This window comes from Bos indicus x Bos taurus, chromosome 13 (assembly GCF_003369695.1).
Source record: "Bos indicus x Bos taurus breed Angus x Brahman F1 hybrid chromosome 13, Bos_hybrid_MaternalHap_v2.0, whole genome shotgun sequence".
NCBI classification, from domain to species: Eukaryota; Metazoa; Chordata; class Mammalia; order Artiodactyla; family Bovidae; genus Bos; species Bos indicus x Bos taurus.
The window spans coordinates 61,237,878-61,257,518 of NC_040088.1; the positions used below are offsets into that span (position 1 = coordinate 61,237,878).

General features: G+C 41.0%; 1 protein-coding gene and 1 pseudogene across 2 annotated transcripts in view; one reads left to right on the plus strand and one right to left on the minus strand.

Moving 5' to 3' along the window:
* The window catches only part of NEBL (nebulette), a 379,950-nt gene that overhangs the window by 347,238 nt on the left and 13,071 nt on the right, over nt 1-19,641 (plus strand). The window lies entirely within an intron of this gene.
* Nucleotides 3,151-4,644, minus strand: LOC113903605 (annotated as a pseudogene).

Sequence of the window (19,641 nt, forward strand, 5' to 3'; positions counted from 1 at the left end):
TATGTACTTGGGATGTGAGATTTTTTTAAAATGGAAAATACTGTTGATTGTTAATAATCTTTGTATCTTATATTACTATCCTTGTCCTTTACATTCTTCTGTTTTCTGGATCCAAGCTGATGGCTTAGGTCTAGAAATCGGTCGTTGAAATTGTTTTGGATGTTAAACTACTCTAGCTGTTATTAAAGGTTATGACTAAGGTACAGCCACATTTGAGTGCCGTGGGGAGGGGGAGAGGAATGAACACAGAACAAAAGGAAAACTGAGTTTCCATTACAACCAAAGGCCATAGCACTGAAATCCCTAAGGCAGGAGATTTTGAAGTGCAGGAGTTTAACATCTTGGGAAAAGTAATGTGACTATGGACCTGATGAAACTATGAAATCTCTTGCAATTGAGTAATTGATTTTTTGCACTTATAGGAAAGACCCCTTTGAGAAGAAAATCAATTGCAGTCAATAATCTTAAATTGTACATTCAGACTTGCCTTAGCTTGGTAGAAAGATGTTTCTTTTTTAAATTTCAGATAAAGTGAGGTATAGTTGACATATAAAATTGTAAGATATTCTAAGTGTACATCATGATGATTTGATATATGATATGTTGTGAAAGGATTCTCCCCAGTTAGTTAATTAACATATCCATTACCTCACAAATATATCTTCTTTTTTTCCTTTGGCCAGAGCACTTAAGTTCTACTCTGTCAACAAATTCCATTTATACAGCACAATGTTATCACCTATAGTCACTGTGTTATTCTTTAGCTTCTTGTACCTTATTCATTGTGTATTAAAAATGTGTACCCTTTTACCAATTTCTACCTATTTCCCCCAGCCTCTGGCAACTACTGTTCTGCTATCTGTTTCTATGAGTTTGACTTTTCTTTTTTTTTTGGCTTGATCTTTGTAGAAAGTTTTTAAGAGTCTCCTTCCTCTATGCTTCTAATGTTTATGAACTAGGGTTTCTTTCTTGTAGGTAAGATAAATGTGTGAGAGCTCCTCTTTCAGTGTCTGCTTATCTAACAAAGGATTCAGTAACTTTATTTTTTTGGCTTGGGGCTATTGATTTCTCCCTTCCATGTCCTCTGTGACTCTAGAGGTACAGAATAATATTGATGCCTGGTAAGATAAATAAAACCCAAAGCAAATACAAGAACAAATTTCCATCAACCTTATTTAACTTTCTCAGTTCAACGTAGTAGAACTGATGTCTCTCCCAAAAGCGATGCACCTTAGAGTCTTTGCTTCATCGGGGAGCCTTTAACTTCATGTCTGAACACACAAACACAGCATTCATTCATTTAATCACCAAATGTTTGAGCACTTTTTGTGCATCAGCCAAGAGCTCAGATCTGGCAGTGTACATAGCAGTGAGCAGCAGAGATACGCATCTGCTCTAAGGGGTTTGGAGTCTGGTGAGGACCCTGACATTGAGCAGATACTTACCCAAGTAATCTATAATTATGAACAGAGTAAGTGCTGGGAGGGGAGCATGTGGGGGCCACAAGGGGGTACTCCATCTGGCCTCGATGTCACGGGAGCCTTCCTCAGGGAAGGAAGATTTGAGCTGAGATGTGAATGCTAAATGGAAGTGAACTATGCCAATGGGCTTTGGGAAAATAATGTTTCTCAGAGACAGAACAGAACACAGAAGTGGTGCATCAATGAGACATTCAAATGGAGGCATTGAGCAGGCAGTTAGAGTCCAGAGGAGGAGGCTGCACTGGAGACAAATGGGAAGTCATCACCTGTGTCTGTGATCAGGTCTTGGATTCATCCGTGCAGATAAGGAGAGTTTGAGCCCCCTCCTGCAGGTTTCTCAGCTCCGTCTATGCCAGGGAGGAGTTTGGCACTTGTCTCCGATTCTGTTGGCTCATCGAAAACCCACTGTTGTTGGTTTATCTTCTCTTCCTCCTCTCAAGCCCACTACTTTCTAATTATTTCTAGTAAGAAGACCCTACACTATGCCAAAATGAATAAGAAATGTCTCCATTGAAAGAAAGTATACGTAAGTGTTCTTATATTTAAGATGGAATTTGAGTAAGAGTAACACAGGGATGGGGGAGCCTGGTGATCTGCCACCTATGGCATTGCACAGAGTCAGACACTACTGAAGTGACTAAGCAGCAGCAGCAACACATGGTTAAGAGAGAATAATCACGTTTATTTTTTAAAGTGGAGGAACATCAGACTCCATGAAAGGTGGTGCAGGAAGGTTTTTGGCAGGAAGGAGTGTCTCCACAACTTAAATAATGCCTTGTAAGAAACGCTGACTTCTTGGAGATGTTTATAACCTGTCATTGTCACCTGATAAAAGGCTTGTGTTTGGTGACATTTCCAATTTTGGGAAGTTGATATTGAGGGATGAAGCAAAAGTGTAGATGTACCAGTAAGTTTTTATAACATTAGCACAGTGGCTTACCCACAGTGTATCTAGGTTAATTCAAAAAGATTTGGGGATACCTGAGAATATGCTTCTAATTTTAAGTGAAGCAAATCATAGTCTACTGATTGGTACCTTATGTCTGTATTCAAACAATCAGTGACATATCTAACCTAATAAGTCCAAAAATGCCTCCTCACCTTCTCCACAACATTCTGCTGCTTTTCCAGGCCTCCTGGGTTGCTAAGTAGCGACTGCAACATTCCAGATACTAACTTCACATCCTTAGGAATTATCCTCCACACTTGTCTTTTACTCACGTCCACATCCAAACCATTAACAGATCTTACCAGCTTGCCTGGGACAAACACATCCAGAATCTGACTGCATGGTCCACCTCCTCCCCTGGGCCCCCACCGTTCCCCCATCTCAGCTGCTGCCCTCTCTGCCTCCAGTCATCACAGAAGTTTCCAGACGAGTTTCCAGCTTCTGTTCTTGCCACCCCAAGCCACCAGCCCTCTCTCTGCCTTGGTCTGTTCTCCACCTGGCAGCTGGAGGCTCTTTGCTGCTAAGTCGCTTCAGTCATGTCCAACTCTGTGTGACCCCATAGATGGCAGCCCACCAGGCTCCCCCATCCCTGGGATTCTCCAGGCAAGAACACTGGAGTGGGTTGCCATTTCCTTCTCTAATGCATGACAGTGAAAAGTGAAAGGTAAGTCGCTCAGTCGTGTCCAAATCTTCGTGAGCCCATGGACTGCAGCCTACCAGGCTCCTCTGTCCATGGGATTTTCTAGGCAAGAGTACTGGAGTGGGGTGCCATTGCCTTCTCCGATGAATGAGTCTACCTATTTGTAAAAATATGACTGATGAAAACAGTGCAATCACTAGGTTATCACACTGTGCGAGTTCGGTTGTCAAGAGGGAGCAACTCAAAGGACATCACACAATCTATAAACCAGCTGGAAGGAGCCATCCAGACTTTGCCCTGCCGAACCCTTTCTGGGCAATGATTAGACAAGTCCTCATAGATGATATACTGTGTGCAGAAGTGCTGATCAGAATCAGGTTTGGCGTGGTACGCGACTGTATTGATGGTTTGAGTCACGTCACTGTCTGGCTTGGCCTTTCTAATGAGGATCTGGCCCCCACCGGCAGTGACAAGCTTAATAAGGTTGTCCTTTGGATGGTGTTTGAAGGTTCCCCCAAAATAGAAGTAACATGCATCACACAGCTTTGGCAACAGCTGTTCTCTGTTGAGCCTGCTTTTCTGTGGTCCTTCAGGAATTTCATACTTTTTTTCCTGTTCACATTCTTTGCTTTGCAGACATGTTTTCACCCATTCAAATTTTAGGATCCAGCATCCACTGAGAATTCCAAGCATACACTTCAGGGTGCTTTGGACTGTATCTCCAGAACATGAGTTACATGTCCTGACATGAGTTACTGTACTGTCAAACTCAGCAGTTTTTAGTCTTTAAGAATCGTTGCAAGCTCACTGAGCCTTCCTAAGGATGATTCCTAAGGATGAGGTTCTTTAGGAAACACATAAATCTAATAGCAGTTAGATCACATCATTTTTCTGCTACCATTTCATTCTGAATAAAACCCCAATCCTTGCCGTTGCCTACAGGACCCTCTTCTGACCTGGGCCCTGACTGCGGCCCTAAACCATTTCCTGCTTCTCTTGGTTCACTCATCCTCTCTCCCCATCCCAGTCTCCCTGCTTTTTACCCACCTTTGCGCCTGCATGTGCCCCCAGCTTGGACTCTCCCTCCCACTGCACCTGAGCTATCGGCTTGTCTAGACCTATTTTTCTTCATATCTTTGCTCAGGATCACTTGATCAGAGAGACCCTCTCTAACTACCAGATATAAAACAGCACTGCTTCCCGTTCTGTCTGGCCCTTTACTCTTTGCTCTTTATTCATAGCACTTGACATCACCTGAGATATATATTTATTTGTTTATGTGTTTGTCTGTCTCTCCTAACTAGGATAGATGCCCATAGTGAAAGTGGAAGTCGCTCAGTCGTGTCTGACTCTGCGACCCCATGGACTATACAGTCCATGAAACTCTCCAGGCCAGAATACTGGGTAGCTTTTCCTTCTTCAGGGGATCTTCCCAACCCAGGGATCGAACCCAGGGCTGGGATATTGGCTGTTTTGTTTACTATGATTACTCTGTCTCCAGCTCTTAGAATAAGCACTCAGCAAATATTTGGTGAATAAATGAAATGGTCAAATTAATATTTTTTTTCCACACATTCCACTCCATTTTTAAAACAAATTGAGATATAATTGATGTATAAAATTGTATTAATTTTAGGTGTACAAAATATTAATATCTGAAAAATTAGAACTGCATATATAAATATATGTAAGTTTTAAAAAAAGTATGAAAATCTGTTATGCAAGGGCTTCAAGAAAAGCCTTCCATTTTTGTTTTGATATGTTTCAATGACATTAAAGCATAGCTGAAAGAGAGAAAAAAACCCGAAAGTGGAAACACTCCAGGATAGTTTCTTTTCTGGTGGGGAGGCAAAGAAGTAGTATCCATGAGGTCCTGGTTGCTTTGAAATTTGGGGTCCCCTTTGAAATGCATGCTGTGCTGAGCCCTGGTCAGGAGGTGCTGAGTGAGTCTGTAGAAGGAGGTAACTTTCATGGTGATGACAGCAGTTTGATGAAAACCTTTAGTGTCCTCAGTTAAACACATACATTTGTTTAAATACTATTCTGAAAATTGGAAGGGACTTTAGAACAATGCTTATTATTGGTAAGATGGAAAAAAAAGAGAATGTTTGTATTTGGAGATGCCATCTTTTTCTTTATTCCAGATTTTACTGATTTCTTTCCATTTAGGTTAGAATTTCATACGATAAAAAGAATGAAGTCCCAGAAAGGTGACCTTTCATGTTGGGCTGACTCCCTGCTGTCGAGATGGCCTGTATCGTAGCTTGTCCTGTGGTGGACAGAACGGTGCGCAGGGGCAGGAGGCTTCATCCCACTCTCGCACTGCTCGGTCTGGGGTCTCGGGAGGTCACCCGATCTTACCCGGCTCAGATTCCACTTCTGTAACAAGTAGCTTTTCTAAGATGTTTTACATTTCCTAAGCCAAGTGCCATAATTGAAATAAACTCTTGTTTTCTTCTTTCTCTTCTTTTTTATGTATGAGAATGTGTTTATGTCCTGAAGGTGACCTGCTTTACTTTGTGTATTGAATGACTGGACAGTTATGAGAATTATAGTTTCGGGGTCCTTTTTCTGAGTTACAGGAAATTTAGGTTGTTAGGACAAAGGGTTAAACAATCAGCTCATTTCCTTGAGGCAGAAGTACAATGTTTTCATCATTCACATTTGGTTTTCATGAGCATTAACATAGAAGCCTTCTCCTTTGCATTTTTATCATTGTTGTAGTTATGCGCTTCTCATGATATTTTCCCATCTTGCTTTGATTGCTGAATATTTTCATTTTCTTATGAGATTATTTTGGGCTTTCTTTAGTTTTAGGTCTACTTTCTAAGATATTACGTTACCAAGGGGCTTGCATTTTCCATCTCTACTGTGTTGCCTTGCTTCAATAAAGGAGGCTTTTATTTAAATGTCATCTAATTTTGTTTTGATTCTTGAATGGTATTATTTGAAATTATCTTTATTGCCCTGTGGTACTAGATTAGGTTAACTTATTTCATTTGACACACATTTCCTTGAGTGGGAATAATCCTGATGATTTCTGCTTATTTCACTGCAAGGTTTTCTTTGATCTGTGTGTTTGTCTGTAGGTCACTTGCCGGCAACATGTATTTGCCTTCTGGTACTGCTTTGTATCTCTTTGGTTTCTTTTAATTCACAGTGTTTTGTATTACTTATATTTTTATGTGTTTGCCGTCTCACCCCGTGTTTACTCTTCTAGTTCAGTTTTGCTTCAGGCATTTTATGTGTTTCTATTTTCCTCTGGAGCATAAAGGGGATGGGAGTGTGATGGGGAGGAAAAGCAGATGCACTTTTCAAAGCCGACCTCCTCAATGTCTCAGCCTTGTGAACTTTTCCATTTTGCTCTGGAAGGAGCTTATTGGACCAGAATCCTCGTCCTGCCTTAAGTGATGGAAAACAAGTTTCAGAATTCTGGGACAGTCCCAGCTAGGCTGTGCTTTATAGCATTCCATTCCATATAATATGTCCTCAAAAGAGGTTATGTTGCAAGAGATGCTTCAATACCTTCTGGAATTCTCAGGATATGGTCTGTAGACGTGCCAAGAGGGCAGTGCACCAACTAGATAGCCAGCGGCCCTGGTTAAACACCCATAATTCCATTTGTCCATTAACCAAACATTTATCCAGTATCTCCCATATTTGTGAGATTCTGGAAACACAAATATAAAAGATAAAGTTATTGTCATCCGTGAACTTGCTTTTTGGTGGGTGAACCGCATGCACGAACCCTTTGTGCTCAGGAAGGCATTGTGATGGAGAATTAGAATCAGCCAGGCTGACTGATGGGAAAGAAGTGTTTTAGGCAGAGAATGTAGCATGTGAGAGAGAATATAGCACATTGGAAACTTAATGTATTTGGCATACGTTAAGCCCGGGGGCTGTGCATCTAAGGGATGAGCCAGAGCCAGGGACTGGGTGCTGCTGAGCCACTGTCTCTTCAGAGGCAGAGTTCTGCGGAATATAATTGAATACGGTTTCTTTGCATGCTTCCTTGGACTTCACTGTGCAGGAGACGTAGAGGCTGTTTAGAGGACCAGTTACCTAGCCTGGTAAGCCACTGAGTCTGCCTTGGAAGTTTAATCCACCTAAGCATCCATTTTGCTTTGAATAATCTAGATTTTACCAAGAGTCTTGACTCTTTGGGCATCAAATGACCACAGGGTCTTATCAGTCTTCTGGAGGGATTAATGGTGTAGAGACAGCCTGGTGGATTTTTATTTCAAATATCACAAGTACTCTTACTGTTGACATTTGTCATTTGTGTAGAAGAGCAGAAACACCAAAACCTAAGCACCTTCCTTCCTACTCTAAGCCTCCCAGACTCCAGACGAAATAGTCAACAGCTGGATATTTACTAGGCATCTTAAGTCTTATGTCTAGAACCAAAATCTTATTTCCTATCTTCCCCACAAAACAAACATCTGCTCTTGCCTTTGTTCACCAGCTCAGCTGATGACACAGTACTTCACCTCAGTACTGAGGCAAAAACCATGGCGCCCCCCACTACCTTTCTTCCTCTCACACTTCACATCTGATCCATCTGTAAGCCTGTCAGCTCTGTCCTCAGAATGTGTTTATGTCGCATCCAGCCACGTCTCACCATGTCCACTGCAGCCCAAGAGAATCACCATTCTGTCTCCTAGAGAGTGCGGATATTGGCTCCTGGTCTTTATAATTCCATTCTTACTTTTTCAAGCTGGCCACCACTTGGCTGCCAGTGACCTTTAAAAACTTGCACTTAATCTCATTACATCTTTGTTCAAAATAATATAATGGCTTCAATCACACTCGGTAAAAAAACGAGATCCAGTCTACAAAGTGTCATATGGTCTGGCCCTTGGTCTTGCCCCCTGTTCATCTCCTGGACTACCTGCTCCAGCCACACAGACCTCTGGGCTGTGGATGTTAGGTGTTCTCTCATGTGGGCCTTTGCAATCTCTGATGCCTTTGTCTGGAGCAGTCTATCCCAGATATTTCTGTGGTTTGCTCACTTCCTTCAGGTCTTTGATTAAATGTCAACGAATCAGAAAGGAGAAGGGGGAGACAGAGGATGAGATAGTTGGATGGTATCACCAACTCAATGGACATGAGTCTGAGCAAACTCCAGGAGATAGTGAAGGGCAGGAAATCCTGGCATGCTGCAGTCCATGAGGTCGCAGAGTTGGACATGACTTAGTGACTGAACAACAGCAACAACAAATCAGAAAGGGTTTCCTTGATCACTCTACCTTGAAATCTCTCAACCCCCACACACTCATAACTCTCCCTTTGCTTTGCTTTATTTTTCTCTATAATTCTTTTTAAGCTCTGCTGCTGCTGCTAAGTCGCTTCAGTCGTGTCCGACTCTTTGTGACCCCAAAGACGACAACCCACCAGGTTCCCCCGTCCCTGGGATTCTCCAGGCAAGAACACTGGAGTGGGTTGCCATTTCCTTCTCCAATGCATGAAAGTGAAAAGTGAAAAGGAAGTCGCTCAGTCGTGTCCGACTCTTAGCCACCCCATGGACTGCAGCCCACCAGGTTCTTCTGTCCATGGGATTTTCCAGGCAAGAGTTCTGGATTGGGTTGCCATTGCCTTCTCCATATTGAGGCATACTTGACATATAAATTTTGCACCTATATAATCTATAAATGCTGATGAGTTCAGACATGCACATATGCCTGTGATATGGTCACTACATTAAGGTGATGAACATGTATACCACCTCTGAAAATTTCCTTGTGTTCTTTGGTGTATACATTTGTGTCTGTGATAAGAACACTTAACATGAGAACTACCCTTGTAAAATATTTTAAAGTGCGTAATACAGTACTGTAAACTGTAGGTGCAATGTAGACCTCATATTAGACACTCATGTATATTGTAGAATATATAAATATATTCTACTTAAATTTGATCTGAAATTTAAAGAAACAGCTTTGCTGCATGTGTTAAATCTCTAAAACTTGGCATTAGTCTTTATTAGTGTTAATTAAAGTTAATTTGACTTGAATGTAGCAGTGCAATAATAATCCTGGTTATAATTTTTTAAAAAGAAGTCGTGTAGAATGTATTACCAGAATGTAACATTGAGACCTATGTTTATTACAATACCTGAGTCAGCTAATGACCTTTCAAAACCAAGACATCAGTAAATTATTCCTACATTAACACTTCCATTCTCAGATAAATACTTTTCTCTCAGTGTTTTGTTTATTGAGGACGTCTGTTCTCAGCAGGGACTCAGTAGAGTAGAAGTGCCCATCAGAATTCTGAAATCCATGCCTTTAATGGCTCCTCTCTCGGTGTACTCTAGCTTCTTGTTCAATCGTGAAATACATGGAGTCAGAGAATTGAATGGCCCATGTGGCTTTCCTTCCGGTGCCCGGCACAGGACCAGGAGCGCCCGCTCGATGAAGAGCTTGAACAAGTCATCGCTTTCCTAGGCTCAGTGAAGACCACTAGGACCTGCCTTAAGTTCCTAAAAGACAATAGACATCACGGAGAGCTCAATTTGCTATGAAACGGGGAACAGAAATGTTAAACGCAGGCACAATAATAAACTGCTAGTGTATTTTGAAAGGGATGCGTATGTATCCAATCAGCAGTGTTTCTAAATATCTTTTAATATGAATAGTGTCCATAGTCACAATACTTTGCCCAGTAGTCACATTAATTTTTCTGTTGATTCTCTTTTCCCACTGAAGAGTTCTGTCTTATGATTTATAGATGGTTTTCTGTCCCAAGTTCATGTTATTGATTTTCAGTGATGAGCATTTTTAAAATTAGATAACCAGAACAGCCTACAAGAAAATACACTCTGGATTTTAAACTCTTTGCCTTCATTTAAAATAAGCTTTCCAGTATTTCTATTTTTGCCACTAATTCAGTTTTGTGATTACTGATTGACAACCCTTAATCCCCTGAAAAAAAATGCAATCCTTCCCAGCCTGACTTCTGTAAATAAAGTACATTCAATAAGAGAATCCCAGTCATATTATTTCCCTTCTGTGTATTTGAGTGTTGTTTCCCATCCGGTTTTGAGATGTCTGCTAGAATCTGTCAAAAAAGTGATGGTTTAATATCTTCATTTAAGTTTAGGGCTTCTTTGGTGGCTCAGATGGTAAAGAATCTGCCTGAGTATGGGAGACCAGTGTTTGATCGTTGGGTTGGGAAGATCCCTGGAGGAGGGAATAGTTACCCACTTGCCTGGAGAATTCTATGGACAGAGAAACCTGGCAGGCTACAGTCCATGGGGTCACAAAGGGCCTGGTGGGCTACGGTCCATGGGGTCACAAACAGTTGGACATGACTGAGCGACTAACACTTTCACTTTCACTTTAAGTTTAGGAAGGTTTAAGGAGTTGATTGAAATACTGAATTTCTATGGTGAAATGAATCTATAGGAAAACAAATGATTCCTTTATAATATAAAATCCAGTTAGTAGAACATTGCATAATTATATTTAGCCATTTAGTCAGTAGATCTAGCCTGGGAAAAAAGCACACAATGTAGATTGTTAGAAACTCTTCTTTAGTTCTGTTGCTCCCCCAAGAAAAAGGTTCAGGGCTCTGACTGAATTTGAATTCCTTAGAGAGACTCATATTCCTAGTATCAATAGACTTGGAATGAAAGAAACGTCATAAGTTTCCTTTTCTGAGTGTGAAGTTGGGGAAAGGATCAAATACTAATGAATAGCACTTGTTCCAAGATACACATGTGTCTTTCATTGATTTGCCAAAATTAAATCAAAGGATTCCATATGTGTCTGAAGGAGAACCATCTGACACTTGAAGTAGCAAACAATAAAACTTTAAAAATATATTTCCTGTGAAGCTAAGTTGATTGGGAAAAAGAGAAGGTTTGATCATCAAGGATATAAATGTGGCTATAGCATCTGTGTCAAATGAGTAAGCTTTGAAAGAGCTTTATAAATCGTAAATGGCTACACGTATAGGAGAGACTGGGCATTCTTGCTTTCTTGCTTTCTGTTTAGTATTTTGTTATTATCTATTATTAAGTATTGTTAAACATTAGCAATGAAGATGGGAAGTGGTAGTTTTGGTTTTTATATAGATCAAAATTGAGGTCCAAGTTGGATAACAGATTGAGTGTACATATATATTTACATTTCTGTCTTACACATAAAACAATCAAGTTGTAATCTTATCTTTGTAGTCACAAATTTCCTTGTTCTCCCCCAACTTCCTATTTCATCCAGGTGCCCACATCCTCCCGCCCCAAGCCCCAAGCTAGTAGGTCATAGGGGTTGGATCGTGACTTTACAGGAACTACTTAAAATGTCCACAGGCTGATACAGCTGGGCGATGGATCGAGTTTCTGGCCTTCATTTTTCTCATTAGCTCCTGCCATCCAGGCTCCTTGTTATATGCTGCTTCTCTTGTGACCAGATTTCCTATTTCTTATTGTCTGATCTCTGCCCTCCTCCTAAACACTCGGTTTATGCTGCATTTCTCAAACATTCTGGTTCTTGATCTTTATCTTACACCATATACCTGACCTTTGTACTCTGAATTTATTTACTGTTCTGTCAGGCACTTTCCTAGAGCCTGTCTCAGTGTGCTTATAAATGTACGCCTTGATCACAGTGACCCTTTATTCACCTTCCTACCTGACTGGGACTTTTCATACCTGTCTATTTCTCTGGCCCCCACCACTCACCTTGGATGTAGAGCTTGGGCTCTGGGAAAGCCAGACAATCCTTGACATTCAGTTTTCCACATCTCCCTATCTTCAAATCATATCAGAGGCACATTGCGTCAGTTTCATAAATGTTCTTCCATTGGTTGAAAAACATGCCTGCTTATTCACAAATGTAATCAATACTGAGACGTGTCTAGATGTGATATTTAGTGTGGCTTGTTACTAAGGCAGTCTAATGTAGAACTATTCAGGAAGTCCTCGTGGATTGATGATGCTCCTTAAGAGTATCTTATTGGTGCTAGAATAAACTAAATGCATAGTTCAGTTTTATATCTTTAAGAATATATTACATATATTGATCCAATAAGTATTTACAGAATTGCTTCTTCAATAGTGTAATGAGATTTTCTTTCATTGTACTTGAATAATGATGAATCTTGTTATGTAAGATAGATTTACACAATATCAGCAGTAGCGGTCACTGAGGAAAATTGGGATTTGCTGTGAGATGGCTTTTCAGTCATGGCATAATTTGTGTGCAATAGCTAGTCTCGGTGGTATGGCTTACCTAAATGGAAACAGTGTCCCCATCTACCTGCTGTCCTTAAGTTCTTTTTTGCTTTCATCTTATGAGATAACTGCCCCAAATTGTATAGTTCTTGTCAGGAAACCACATATGTATCCACAATATGCATGCCTTCATTTTTTTTTTTTGGTCTTATTTTGGAGGACTGTGTGCATGTGGCTGTAGATAGAGATATGTGCAATGTGGATTTTGTGCCTTGAGAATATTATTAAAGACTCTCTAATCTGGGGCAGAAATTATTTCCTTTTCCATCAGTGACAGACCTGCTTGTATTTGTGGTTTGGGTTATGGTTATAGTTGGGGAGATTATTCTGGCTTTGATAGCTAAAATTTAGAAATACATCTGAGAAGAAAACTATGCAAGTTGAAATTCAAATGTAAATGTAGGAATGAGTTGACTAGATTATTCTGAAGCAAAATAGCAGATATTCTTTAATCCAAAGCATTCTACTTCTATTCAAACCACATTATGTCACAGCTCAGTTCTGTCATTTCAGTCATTCACAGACTGAAGTTTTCCAGCGAAAAAACAGTTAGCTTTGAAATCAAAATGTATTGCTTTTCTGGTTTTTTGAGACTGATTACGTTTAGCTGGAAGATAGTTTAACATATAACTAATTTTGTGTCTTTTTCAACATTTAGGAATTGTAGAGTCCCAAAACAATATTTCAGAAGTTCTTACTTGAGACATCTAAGCCAAATATATAAATAAAATGGCCAAATGTATGTATGTATGGCTCTAAAAAGTACATAATTCATATATATTTTTCCTTTTGTGATGAACAGGTAGTTAGGAATATTTAACTAGCCAACATATTTGATTGAAGCAACATTTAAGTCTGTCATTTAAGTTTAGGGAAGAAAATGTTTAGGTAGTCTCCTGGGCTTAATTGTATTTTCGGCTAGATTCTTGATATGTCTGTGGGAATCAATTTGTCACTATGCTGATGATGACTTGAGGCAGTCACATTTTTCAGGCTGTTTCTACAGGATGGTTTTGAAAATTGTCAGGTGGCATCATGATGGGGGTCTTTCCTGCTTACTGGAAAAGTAGTTCAAGTCATATTAAGAAATGTGACTTGAACATAAACTTGACATTATTCAAACGGGGTAAGGTGACTGAATGACAGTCACCCTGGGTAATGTAGGATAGTACTGGCCACAGGAAGAAGATTAAACACACATTCAGATGCACACCCCAGAGACTAATCAGAGGCCAGAATGACCCTTAGAGATATCTCAAAGCTGTTGCTTCAGAAGTGATGCTGCTGTCTGTGATTTCAGCTTGCTTTTCCAAAACTGAATGAATTATTCTCACTGTAATTTGTTCCAGGGATGTTCAGGCACACCTCATCAACCACAGACATGAGAACTTCTTGTGGAGTTTGTACCCTATGTTTACCACAAAAAGTCAGTGGCAACTGGAGTTGCCTCTGAGATCATACGAAGCGGCCTTGTGCTTCTCCCCATTAGACCTCGTTCTGTTTTCTTCCCTTCCCTCTCGCTCCCGTCTGCCCCACTGGTGGGGGTATGTGGTTGATGCTGACTGTTCTGACTTAAGGTCATGCCCTCTCCACGTCTAGAAGCTCCTCTCCACACCATAGAGCTCTTCCACATTTCTGAATTCATAATGCATATTTGTAGATTCCTCTTTTGCTACCTTGTCATTTTGCCCATGATCATGTTGATGTGGTACAGCCCAGAGTTTAGTTTCCGGAGTCAGATTGTTAGCATTTAAGTACTAGCTCCTATGTGGCTCTGATATTTCTGACCAAGTTACTGAATCTTGCTAACCTTTGGACTTCCTGTCTGTAAAGTGGGCATTTACTATCTGTAAAGTGGTGACGATTCCACCAGTTTGTGTGCATAACACACGAGGCGCAGGGCCCCGCATGGTTTAAGGAGGGGGACCAACCGTGCCCAATTAACCCGAGACCAAGAGGGCTCCTGGGAAGCAGAACCGTCAGTGCAAAACCTGAGAAAGTCGCAAGCTGAGTTAGTCCCCCTAGTTGTAAGCATTTCATTTATATTATTCAAATTTATTGTATTTATATTTTGTATTCCTATGTTCCATCTTTCCCCTGTTAGGTTTCACAGAGGCTCACATCTAGGTGCTTAAACATCTTCATGTGTACTGCATTTTCCTAAAAGAGATTTAAATTACCTTATGGTAATAAAATTCACATACAACTAGAAAATTAAAGATGACATGGAGGAGAAATTGTTAGGAATGTAGCACTGGCTTGAGAGATAATTTTTGATTTTGCAAAGATAGTTTTAAAAAATGTATTCCAAATGCTAAGAACAGTGTGAATAATAAAAGAGGTTAACTGTTACCTCCAGGAAAAAATTATACACAAAAGAAAATATAATCACAGATTGCTACTGTTTAATCAAGTGATCAAGCAATCCCAAAGCACAGCGTGGCTGCAGGGCTGTCTTGCCACACTTCCATAAATCCAGCTGGTAAGAAAACAAAGAGGCCTTTATACCCACAACACAGCAGGCAGCATGGGCTTCATGTGGCAAGGATGCCGATTCCCTGTGCCCCTCCACCCTCTGAGTTCCAAGGAAGATATGGCAACAGGTCATGGGTGCAAGCCCAGGTAGATGCTGAGCACACAGAGGTTATGTGTCGCAGCTGAGAAGGGCTAAGGTTAGAAAGCTCGCAGTCATGTAAGATAATCACAGATTATCTAGCAAACCTGCCCAACTTTTGCCCCATTTTAGGGAGTGTCTCCCAATTAGGGAGACACTATCTGTATCAACCCAATTAGGAAACAAGTCTTCTCTGGGGAGGAAAGGGAAATTTTATTATTGGAAAGACATTTTTTGGCTGCAAAGTCTACATTTCCTCTCAGATGGCCCTGCCCTGGTCAACACCCCAAAAGTGGGGACTTTGTCCACCCCTCTGTCATTGGTGCCATGTGGTGCTTGCCTCACCAGGCGTGTCGCATGTTAGCCCCTCAGTTATCCTGCAGTGAGCTGCTTTTGGCTCAGCTTTCTTCCCACAATCCCCAGTTGTTCCTTGAGTCCTGGGTTAAATATTTGCCCGCACAAATAAGGACACTTATCCCATTCATGAGGGCTCCATTCTTATGACCTAATCACCCCAAAGTCCCTATCTCCAAATACCACCACATTTTGGGATTAGGATTCAACACATGAATTTGTGGGGATACAGACATTTGGTCCATTGCAGGGGGAGAGAGGGAATTTGGGAGTAGCATAAGTAGGGTCACATGTGCCCGTAAATTTGTTTCAGGTGGAGAAGAAGGAATCCGGCGGTAGCTTAGTTGCTCTTTATTGTGGCTGCCCATTTGAATTGCCTGGAAGATTTAAAAAATAAAACACCAGTGTCCACTCCTTCCCACTTCCACCCCAGAGACTCTGATTTAATTAATCAGGGTGGTAAGGAGACATGGACAACAGCCTGGTTTTAAAATACTCCAGGTGAATTTAATATGCAGCCAGGGTTGAAACTCACTGCAAGTAACTGAATCCTCTCTGTCTCTTCCTTTTATTTCCATAGCGACCTCATGGACTGTAGCCCGCCAGGCTCCTCTGTCCATGGGATTCTTTAGGCAAAAATACTGGAGTGGGTTTCCATACCCTCCTCCAGGGGATCTTCCCAACCCAGGAATCAAATCCAGGTCTCCAGCATTACAGGCAGATTCTTTACCATCTGAGCCACCAGGGAAGCCCCAGATAGGATCAAGCTTATTGTTTAATATTTACTTCAAAACTAGCAGCATCTGCATTCTTTCTCTTTAAAATTCATGTCTTCATTCAATTTAGCAATTTTCCTGTGCTTGTCTAAATAGAGATCTTTTTTGTCCTTGTTGTTGTTGATTAGTCATTAAGTTGTGTCTGACTCTTTGCAATCCCATGGACTGTAGCCCACCAGGCTCCTCTGTCATTGAAATTTCCCAGGCAAGAACACTGGAGAGGATTACCATTCCCTTCTCCAGGGGATCTTCCTGACCCAGGAATCGAACCCAGGTCTTCTACACTGGCAGGCAGATTCTTTACCACTGAGCCACCAGGGGAAAATAAAACCAAATCAAATTCTTTGACATGTGTTAGCTGATAAAAACCATAGTCAGGGGTTAGAAAATATGATGATTTCATTGCATCTTGTATTCTTTACTGGAAAATTCCTGAGGGCTGATTTTCTCCTTATTCTAGATTTTTAAAAATGCCTTTAAGTAAACCCCCAATTTATTTTCTCTGTGCCTGTTGTCTATAGTAGCTATAGACTTACTGCTTGTGTCCCCCCAAATTCATATATTGAAATCCTTACCCCCTATATGATGATAATGTGGCCTTTGGGAGGTGATTAGTTTGTGAGGGTGGAGTTCTCGTGAATGGGATTAGTGCCCTTATATCAAAGAGACTCCCCCCCCCATATAGATAAGTAAGTAATAAAAACAAAAGAGACCCCACACAGTTCCATCACCCTCTCCCCCTCCTGCTTTAGTCCTTTCACTAAAGGACTCAGTGAAAAGATAGCCTTCTGTGAATCAGGAAGCAGATCCTCACCAGACACCGAATCTGCTGATGCTTTACTTTGGACTTCCCAGCTTCCAGAACTGTGAGAAAGAAATGATGTTGGTTAAGTCACCTAGTCCGGTGTTTTTAAACCAGCCCAGATGGTTTTATACCTGGCCAAGACATCAGTACAGCATGATATTTATTTTTATGTTCTGCATTTGAAATTTGGCTATCTACTATTATTCTATAGTTATTGTGAGGCTGTCAAAACCTCCACTCTGTCTGTAATGACCTGAGACTTTTATTGTGGTCACTGTGCAGAGATGGTTATTCTGATGCCTTCCTGGTTAACCTCCCAGCCTCTGGATTTTTATTCTATAAAGTGGAAATTCAGTGACACCTGTATTAGAGGGTTGTTCTGTTGTGCTATGCGGCAATATATAAAGCCCCAGGCACATGGAGGATACTCCTTTTCTTCTGCTGCTCACTCTGGGTACCTCCCCAAGATGGGACATTTTTGGGTGTGCTTTTTCTACTGCTAATTGAGGTAATTCTACTTTTTCTTCATTAAATTTTTTTGGTTCATTTAATCTTCATGTATTTGCATGCATTCCCTTATTTTTCTAGTTTCAGATTTCTGAAGGCTCCTAAAGATTTTTCTTCGTACATTTTCACCTTCTGTTTTATGGTCTTCCTGTCTACTTCTTTACTTTGATTTTCTTTCCTTCCATTGTAAGACTAGACCTTAAATAGAAAATATTAGTGTTGGCTGTTTATGGAAGAATTTATTGGGCACTAGAAGAGAGATTTCGGTTTTATAAATACTATGCATGCATTCATGGTAAGTTGCTTCAGTCTTGTCTAACTCTTTGCAACCCCATGGACCATAGTCCTCCAGTCTCCTCTGTTCATGGAATTTCCCAGGCAAGAGTACTGGAGTGGATGGTCATGCCCTCCTTAGGGGACCCTCCCGATCACTCTTATGTCTCTTGATTGGCAGGCATATTCTTTACCACTAGTGCCACCTGGGAAACCGTTATAAATATTACAGGACATTCAAATAGAGCCCCAAATCTGCAGAGCTTTAGTCAGCTTCCAGATCTCTGGTCAATCTCTGGTTTATCAATGTGAAATGGAAGTTGAGTCACACTTTCGTGTTTTGTGGTTGCCTTAGTATCATGAAAGCGATTGTTTTTTGGCCTTTATTGTTTTGAAATAGAAACTGCTTAACCTGAAGACTCTGGGGATGGAAGGCCATCACCCTTTACCATCATCTGTACCAGCGTGCGTGGGGACTGACCACTAGTGCAGTAAGGGAGGCACTGTGGGTTCTTCTCTTTCTTAAGAAATTCTGCTTCATTGCAAAATTAGCCTAATATCTTGCTTTTGCAAAACTGATTGAATTCCATATTTTCATGAACAATATCTCATACTCATCTTTTACTCAAATTTTATTAAGGAATAAACCCAATTTCCAGAGCTATTGCTTGAAATTTCCTTTTGCTTATTCCACCTATGTTCCATAAAAAACATTCATGTAGCAAAACAATAAAAAACGTTTGTGCCTGCTTTTAAATAGGCATTTGCTTTTGGTAAGTTGATTCTTCTGAGCTCTCAGTTATATTTTTATAGCCCTAATCAGTTCAGTTCAGTCAGTCAGTCGTGTCTGACTCTTTGCGACCCCATGAATCGCAGCACGCCAGGCCTCCCTGTCCATCACCAACTCCCGGGGTTCACTCAAACTCAAGTCCATCGAGTCAGTGATGCCATCCAGCCATCTCATCCTCTGTCATCCCCTTCTCCTCCTGCCCCCAATCCCTCCCAGCATCAGAGTCTTTTCCAATGAGTCAACTCTTCACATGAGGTGGCTGAAGTACTGGAGTTTCAGCTTTAGCATCATTACTTCCAAAGAAATCCCGGGGCTGATCTCCTTCAGAATGGACTGGTTGGATCTCCTTGCAGTCCAAGGGACTCTCAAGAGTCTTCTCCAACACCACAGTTCAAAAGCACCAATTCTTCGGCACTCAGCCTTCTTCACAGTCCAACTCTCACATCCATACATGACCACTGGAAAAACCATAGGCTTGACTAGACGGACCTTTGTTGGCAAAATAATGTCTCTGCTTTTGAATATGCTATCTAGGTTGGTCATAACTTTCCTTCCAAGGAGTAAGCGTCTTTTAATTTCATGGCTGCAGTCACCATCTGCAGTGATTTTGGAGCCCAGAAAAATAAAGTCTGACACTGTTTCCACTGTTTCCCCATCTATTTCCCATGAAGTGATGGGACCGGATGCCATGATCTTCGTTTTCTGAATGTTGAGCTTTAAGCCAACTTTTTCACTCTCCACTTTCACTTTCATCAAGAGGCTTTTGAGTTCCTCTTCACTTTCTGCCATAAGGGTGGTGTCATTGCATATCTGTGGTTATTGATATTTCTCCTGGCAATCTTGATTCCAGCTTGTGCTTCTTCCAGTCCAGTGTTTCTCATGATGTACTCTGCATATAAGCAGGGTGACAATATACAGCCTTGACATACTCCTTTTCCTATTTGGAACCAGTCTGTTGTTCCATGTCCAGTTCTAACTGTTGCTTCCTGACCTGCATACAGATTTCTCAAGAGGCAGGTCAGGTGGTCTGGTATTCCCATCTCTTTCAGAATTTTCCACAGTTTATTGTGATCCACACAGTCAAAGGCTTTGGCATAGTCAATAAAGCAGAAATAGATGTTTTTCTGGAACTCTCTTGCTTTTTCCATGATCCAGCGGATGTTGGCAATTTGATCTCTGGTTCCTCTGCCTTTTCTAAAACCAGCTTGAACATCTGC